The sequence below is a fragment of the Camelus dromedarius genome, chromosome X (assembly GCF_036321535.1).
Source record: "Camelus dromedarius isolate mCamDro1 chromosome X, mCamDro1.pat, whole genome shotgun sequence".
Classification (NCBI taxonomy): domain Eukaryota; kingdom Metazoa; phylum Chordata; class Mammalia; order Artiodactyla; family Camelidae; genus Camelus; species Camelus dromedarius.
The window spans coordinates 41,754,034-41,761,658 of record NC_087472.1 but is presented as its reverse complement, the minus strand read 5'-3'; the positions used below and the strand labels follow the sequence as shown (position 1 = coordinate 41,761,658).

The 7,625-nt window shown below is 38.7% G+C and overlaps 1 non-coding gene across 1 annotated transcript; it reads left to right on the top strand.

Moving 5' to 3' along the window:
• Window positions 1–7,036: 7,036 nt before the first annotated feature.
• On the top strand, window positions 7,037–7,143 carry LOC116151150 (U6 spliceosomal RNA). Its single transcript, XR_004134926.1, has one exon. It is a non-coding gene; the product is annotated as a U6 spliceosomal RNA (small nuclear RNA).
• The last annotated feature ends 482 nt before the right edge of the window (window positions 7,144–7,625 follow it).

Below are 7,625 nucleotides of genomic sequence, written 5' to 3'. Positions count from 1 at the left end.
TACAATGTGGTAAGCCTTTTGAAAGAATAATTGCAAGGTGCTCTGAGCATATAGAGGAGGCTTACTTAACACAGGATTGGGGTGGGAAGGGTAGAAGAGTGGGGCACTTTTGATATGGAAAACTCTAATGACAACTTTCTCCCCATTAAAGGAGAGAAAGTCCCTGGTATATTATTTCTTCCTCTCCAAACTTAAAAGCGACCCACCAAAATTTATGTTACCACAAGATTTTCTGATTACAACTCAAGCTTGGCAACCAATAGTAACCATTATGAGACACGACAGGGTTGTTCCGCAGGACAGCTTGGGAAACAACTCTAAATCTTGCTGTAAGCCTCGCAGGGAATCTACTTTATTCTGCAGGGTGCCAGCCCTTCATAACATAGTTTCCACACTCAGAGAGCATTTTATGGTAAATTTCCAAAGATTGTGTTGCACAACAAATATCTAACTCCCCTGCCAAGGTTTTAAGATTGTATAAACTCAAGATAAAAACAAGTCAGCGTTGCATCACTATTAAAAAAGAGGGGGGCGGGGCATGATCATTGTTAAAATGCATCGCTATTAAAAAAGAGGGGGGCTTGTATTAACTAGAGTGTTTATTTAGGAACTATTAGGTAAGTTTCCAACCAGAGGTCACAATCTTACAAGATTCAGACTGAGTATTCAAGAGAGAGATTGAAAATCTGATACCAACACATAAGACTGCAATGGGTTAGGAATCCTAGGAGTCCTAATTCCCTTAAGGAATAAAGAATGCTTTGAAGCTAATTCAATAAGTAAGAACTGCGCACCCAGGACAAGCAAAAGTAAGAGATTTCCTGCCCATAAGAGCTCATGGTGTAGTCAGAAAAACAAAGTGCAAGCACAGAAAATAGGATGCAGTGAAGTCTTTTACAATATGTACTTTAAGTATAGGCTTGAGCAAGTGGAATTTTAGCTAGATTGTTAACAAGAATTACACATCCCTTAAGAAAAACTTGTAATGGCTTCTCATTGCCAACAGGAGAAATCTGTTTTTCTCACCTTATCCTACACACTATAACCCAATGGTAATCCTCTAGTCCAGCTAGAATAGCTTAAGTAATATGCTGCAAGTTTCCCATCTGGGATACTTTGCTGTGCAAATCCTAACCATGGGTAGCCATGTTAATCCTGTCTTTTCCAGGAAACCTTCACAGCTACAGCACTACACCGTCTTTCTCCATTGAATACTCTTACTACTTATCTGCAGTCTGCAGTCTGCTATCTCTTGCTCACCTCCACCTCTACCACAAGAACTTGGTCATGAGTGAGGAAAATTTACAAAATAGATTAGAACAGAAACACACAAAGTCACCTATTATGGCCAGAATGACTCACAGGCCCCTAACACTTGACTGCATCCCAGTTGAATTAGTTTATGTCTCCAAGGAAAGCAAGGGTTGATCGCAAAAGGGATAAAAAAAAATCTCAAAAGCTAGAGCCAGCTAGCTTTGTCCAAACAGCACCTTCCTGGGGAGAGAGTGCAGGTCCTTCGAGTCAATAGACTCCACATAGTTCTAACCCCACTGGTGCCAGCATTTCCTACCCACTGAAAGAGAAACTTCAGTGGAAGTTGCCCTACAATCTGCATATTTTAAGTCAACTTTATTCCAGGATGATATACATACTGTGAAAATCACTCCTTTTAGGGGTATAGTTCTATGAGTTTTGACAAATACCCATGGGTGTAGAACCACTGCCACAATCAAGATATAGAATATATGACTTCACTTCTTATGTAAGTTTGTCGACAAGGAGGAAAATGCACTGTTCATGAAGACATGCCCGTAATAATTATTGTTCTTTAAAAAAAAAATACTGTCGTGTTAGCTTGGCTAGAATGAATCTATTTGTACTGTACTGACTAACTCCTGAAAAGTAAAAGAAAGAAAAAGGTCCTCTCAGATGTAAATTATATCAACACAGTGTATTAGATTAGAATTACAAAAAGTTACCTTAAAGAGACAGAATATTTCACAGGCCCGCAAGTCTTGTTGATCATAACCTGATTGCCGATTTTGTATTAACCTGGTGTATCAAGCAAGGGAGGTTGGTTCAGTCAGACTTTTTTTTAGACAAATGCTACCCAAAGTATGATCCTTGAGCTGGTGCCTGTATGTGAACTGTTTGTCATGGGTCCATGACGAGATAAGTACCTAAACTAAGAGTGAGCAATTAGAAACTTCTAGCAACTTGACAAAGTGATTTTATGTTGGTTGAATCTAATACTAAAAACTCTGGCCTTGTATTTTCTATGTCTCTGTTTCATATTTCTAATGATTTATTTTTATTGCATTTTTTTAAAGTACTGGTCCACGATAAATTGGAAGGAAAAAAAGGTCCTTTCTTACGCAGATTGAAAAGCACTGCTCTAGTGCATGCCTCTACCACTTCCTACTTGGATCTACTAAATGTTGACCACTCAGCCCTTAATCATTTACTGCCTTAAATCAAGGGTCAGATCCTATATTTTTGACTTTGTAGGGCATGCAGCTGCAGTCACAACTCTGCTACTTGGGCAAAAGTAGCCATAGATGATATGCAAATGAATGAGCTTGGCTACGTTCCAATAAAACTTTATTACAACGGAAGCAGGCTGGATTTGGTCCATGGACTTTAGTTTGCCAATCTCTGCCTTATATTATCATTTAATTTTGTCATATTGGATTGCAAACACTTCATTAAGAGACCTGAAGCTCACCTTTTTTTTTTTTTCTTTCATTTCAAGCAGTGACTGCAACTTCCAATAACCACCTTTGGAATGAATGAAAAAGGTGACTAATAAACTGGAAAGATGGAAGACAGTATTCCAGGGAGTGGGGAGAGAAAAAAATTTAGAGGCAGAGAGTTAGGAACATGAGTGAAGATAAATCAACCAAAGCCAAGAAGACTGAGGATCATTTCAACACTTCCATCAATGATATAGAGTGTTTTTAAGAAAGGTTCCTGGTCAATTCCTTTGCTATCTTTGCTGAATATAAAAAAGAGGAAACAAGTTGGCATTTTCCCAAGGAAGAATTTAGGTGACACGTAAAGTAGAACTTCTGGTAAACTTTAGACTGGGTTACCAAAGGAACTTGCTCAGCCAGGGAAATCTCTCAAAATAATATCAATACAAATTAGTCTGAACTGTTTGAAGAGATTGTGATGCGCATGCAAGAAATGGCCTGGATAATTCCTCAAAGTTGCTTTCTTTTCAAGCCTCTGAATTCACCAGATGACCCGTTTTTCTCCAGGTGTAAACTCCATGTCTCTAATAAAGAAGTTCTAAAAAGGAAGCACAATATTTTGTTCCAAAATAATTGATACTTCAAATTATATCATATATACTAATTATATGTGTTCATGCTAAGTAAAAGCATACTGTCTAAAATAAAGATTTTAAGAAAATGATTCACTGTAATGGGTAACTAAGATTTAATCCAAATTTGATGGCTTTAGCCTTAGGTCATATAAAGTTCCATTTGGCCATTAGTGATTAAAGAGTTAGAGGAAAGAGAATAGGTTATAAATATTGCAGAGGTGGAGTATGAAGAGTGTTAAATAAATGAATTGCCAGCCTTCATTACGGCAGCAAAATTGTCATGGAAAGCCACAGTCACTGAGTCAATATTTATTGAGTACCAACTATGTACCAAGAATTGTGACCCACAGGATGAATCAAACATAACCCCTGCCTTCAAAGAGTGTACACTCTAGGTAGAGTGTAAAACGTGATGAATGAAATAGTACAACGGATGTGTCCAATGTTATTGCAATTTCACAAACTATATTGGTGTTTACCAAGAGCTATCAAATATGTCTTTCAAAAATTCCTCAAGTAATGAGACATTTTATTGTTACTACATCTCCCCCGAGTAGAAGAGCTGTAGTCTTTACCAAAGAGAAAAACAGTCTTTTTGGAGGCACAGAGAGTTAATTAGGCTAACGTGATTACCTAAAAAGCATGTGCAGTGGAAGAAATGTAATGGAGAGTAAAATGAAAAATTTCCAGACCTAAGAAACTCATTCCAAAATGTTCTGCTCTATGCTTAATATAGAATCAGTCCAGAGTCATTTAAAAAATCATTTAAAATTCCTGAAAGTCACACTTCTTATAGCAAAATTCTTGGCAGTTGAAATATTTACAAACGTAAAGTGAGTTGTGTCGTGAAAGAACTAGCTGCAGCTGCTTTAATTAAATCACTTGGACATTGATTTACACATTCAAGCTGAAATGTAAGGTATATGATAAGGTCACTCCTTGGGTGCTTAATGGCTTTATTAACCGTGAAAATCACCGTTAAAAAGAACCTTTTGAAGGCCAATTTAATATGACAACTCTGATTTTTGTAACCACATGTTGCATTCTGCTCAGCTGTCACAAATAGGAGCACTTCGACCTGATCCTTATACAGTAACGCCAAATGCAAATACGGTTAACCCGGGGTAGCATACATTTGCATCTGCCGGATCCTTGATCTAATTCAGAGTCACTCAGATTTTCTGTCTGACCCAGTACTTGTCATACGTGAGGCCCAGAAGCCAGGCATAATACATCTTTTGGACTTTCCCGCTCAAGAGTTGGTCTAAGAGGGTGGTGGATATAGCTCAGCAGTAGAGTGTGTGCTTAACATGCACGAGGTCATGGGTTCAATCCTCAGTACTGCCATTTAAAAAAAAAAACAAAAAACCTAATTACCTCTTCTCTCCCCAAAAAAAATTTTTTTAAAAAGTTGGTCTAAAGCTTCTCACCAATGCCTAAGGCCCTTGACTAATTCATCAACAACAGCCCCTTTGCATTGTGTTTGGTACTCACAATCTTAACCTTGCTCAGACCACATTTTCCCTCTGGCTTATGATCTTGGCTTTTGTTCTATGTCTCTAGCATATTCATGCTAACTCCTGGGCCTTAAGTATGACCACACAGTGTTTTTTTCTGCCCTTGTCTTGCCTGATACTTTGATTCCAGTGAATTATTTTGCTTCCCTAACCTAAACCTCAATCTGTGGGTGACATATGCTTCAATTTCTGCCCCGTGGTAGGCTGGTCAGAATCTTAATGATAAGGTTTATATTCATTTAACAAACATGTTTTACCTGTACAAAGCAGCCTCTTAGCTTTGGCGATATAAAGATAAATTAATTTTTTTTAAGATACGTGAGACAAAATCAGTGTCTTCAAGGAGTTCACAATCTAGGGAGGATACAGAGAAGCTAATCAACAATTGTAAGAGAACGTGTTATAAAAGTATTATGTCAAGGGAACCATGCAAACACAATAGGGGGTATAAAGGAAGGCTTCCTGGAGGAGGTGATACTTCAGCTGAATCTTGAAGGCCAGATGGGAATTAGCAAGGTAGAGAATATGAATAAGTGAGAAGGCAAAAAGAGTAGTCCAGACAGAGGAAACAACATATATAAGGAAGAGACAGCATGGCAGAGTAGAGGAACTCTAAGTAGGTTAATATGGCTAAAATATATTTGTGGTGAAATATGGTACTGCTTGGAGCCAGATCCTGAAAAGCCTTGTTGTGCTATATTCTTATCTAGAAGGCAATAGGCACCAACTGCAGGGGATTAACCAGAGGAGTACTGTGATCAGATGTATGTTTCAGGGTTATCTTCAGGGTTGTGGAAGAAGTATTAGAGACAAGTGAAAGAGGGTTAACAGGGAGGAGACTTACTATAATCCAGATAATAAGCTATGAGGGACCGAAATAAGATGGTTGAAGAGGAAAGGAAAGGGGGGGATGAAAGTAAGAGTAGGAGATAAGAGTATTTGATGACACAGAACTTGACAAATCACTGAGCACAGTATTAAAAAAAAAAGTCTCAATTAACCCTGCAGTTACATACTTGAGGTATTAAGAGAAGAAATTGTTTGCATTTGAAAGTTTGATGTAGAAGATGATGAGACGATGACTTCTTTAACGACGCTGAATGTGTCGTGCATGTAAGCGTCCAAGTGGAGATATGCCATTCTGTAGCTCAAGATGAAAGTTATGGTTAAGACAGATTTGGGGGTTGTTAACAGAGAAGTGATAGCGCATAGGACTGTGTATCTAAAGAAAATCTGGAATGGTTTCCAAAGGAAAAATGAAATTCTAGATAAGGCTAGAGTTTTCTGTAGGTTTAGCATCATTGGTATACATCATGGACAGTGTCAGAAGCAAAGTCACTATCCTCCCCTTTCCTTTCTAAACAAATGTTTCAACGAATTCTTTTCAAGTTACTTCCTCTTACCTAGTTTCATGTGGCCCTCTTCACAAGTGCTCTTTGAGTTAGATGGTTCAACTATTATCCCTTTTATAAGAACTTCCTGGTGATCCTAGCACCCTGTCACTTCCCCCAGGATTCCTGATCCTGGTCAAACCTAAAGACCTTTGTCCTGCTGTCACCCACACCCTCGCATGACACTTTTTTTATAAGTGAAAGGGCCAGGGCACTAAGTGTTCCAGTGTTTGCCAGAGGCCACCCAGCCAACCAGCACAGGAAGGAAGTGAAGACCTCAAGACTGCTGACTTCATCTCTAGGGCTCTTGGCACTACATTTTATGATGAACTTTCCAGAAATCCATCTATGGCACAAAGGTAAGCGAAGACTCCAAGCGATATGAAATTTGAATATATATGTATAGCTATAAAATGTATTATTTATATACACATGAGAAAAAGGTGGAAAATGTAAACATCACATGACTAATATTTATTTTCCCTTTTTACCAGTCAAGTATCACTCTAAACTTGAAATCGGTTCCCATGTGAAAATCTTTTTCTCTTCCTCTCTCACATAAATAAGAATGCACATTAGGAAAATATGGTGAATCTCCAACCATTAAAGGAGTTTAAAATTTCTATGAAAGTGACATAGTATAACTCTAAAAATAGCCAGGGAGTTTTCACAAAAACCCAAAAGGCGAAAACTACAAAAGAGAGAATTGTATCTGAAAACTAAGGAGGTAAGGTTTTTGCATGCTGTCGAAAGTACATGGAAAATTGTTTTCCCCTCTAAGAGTAAAAACTATAAAATCGGTGCTGGCTTCAGCAGCACATATACTGAAACTGGAAGGATACAGAGAAGATTAGCGTGGCCCCTGTGCAAAGATAACACACAAAGTCGTGAAGTGGTCCATATTTTTATACTTCAATTAGAAAAACAAAACAAAACGAAACTATGAAATCAAGGCCTCATGGACCAGGTCATAGACAGGCAAAGACGAACTAAAGAAAGAAAATGGCTCCCAGGCTACAGCAACACTAACAAAATACATGAACACGTCTAAGGAAAGAGTGGGTCCATGAGGAAGCGGGCTGTCAGATGGGAGCATAGGAAGAGTACGGCCAAGGCCTTGGCCATACTCATCCTGGCAGTGCCCAGGGAACAGTGTCAGGGCCGTAGGGTTCTTTAGGCCCTCTCGCAGAAATGGACCAATGGTTCTCTCAGAGCTAGCTGTCATTTCATATTCATTTCATCTCACTACTACTCCTTGCTCATTCCTCAAACTCTCCTTCTGTTCGGTAGGGCTGCTACGAGAAGAGGATGCTTTGGTCATGTCAATGTGAGCTTTCCCTCCACTGTGAGACTTGTATTTTTTGGTGGTCCATCAATTTGGGGGCATTC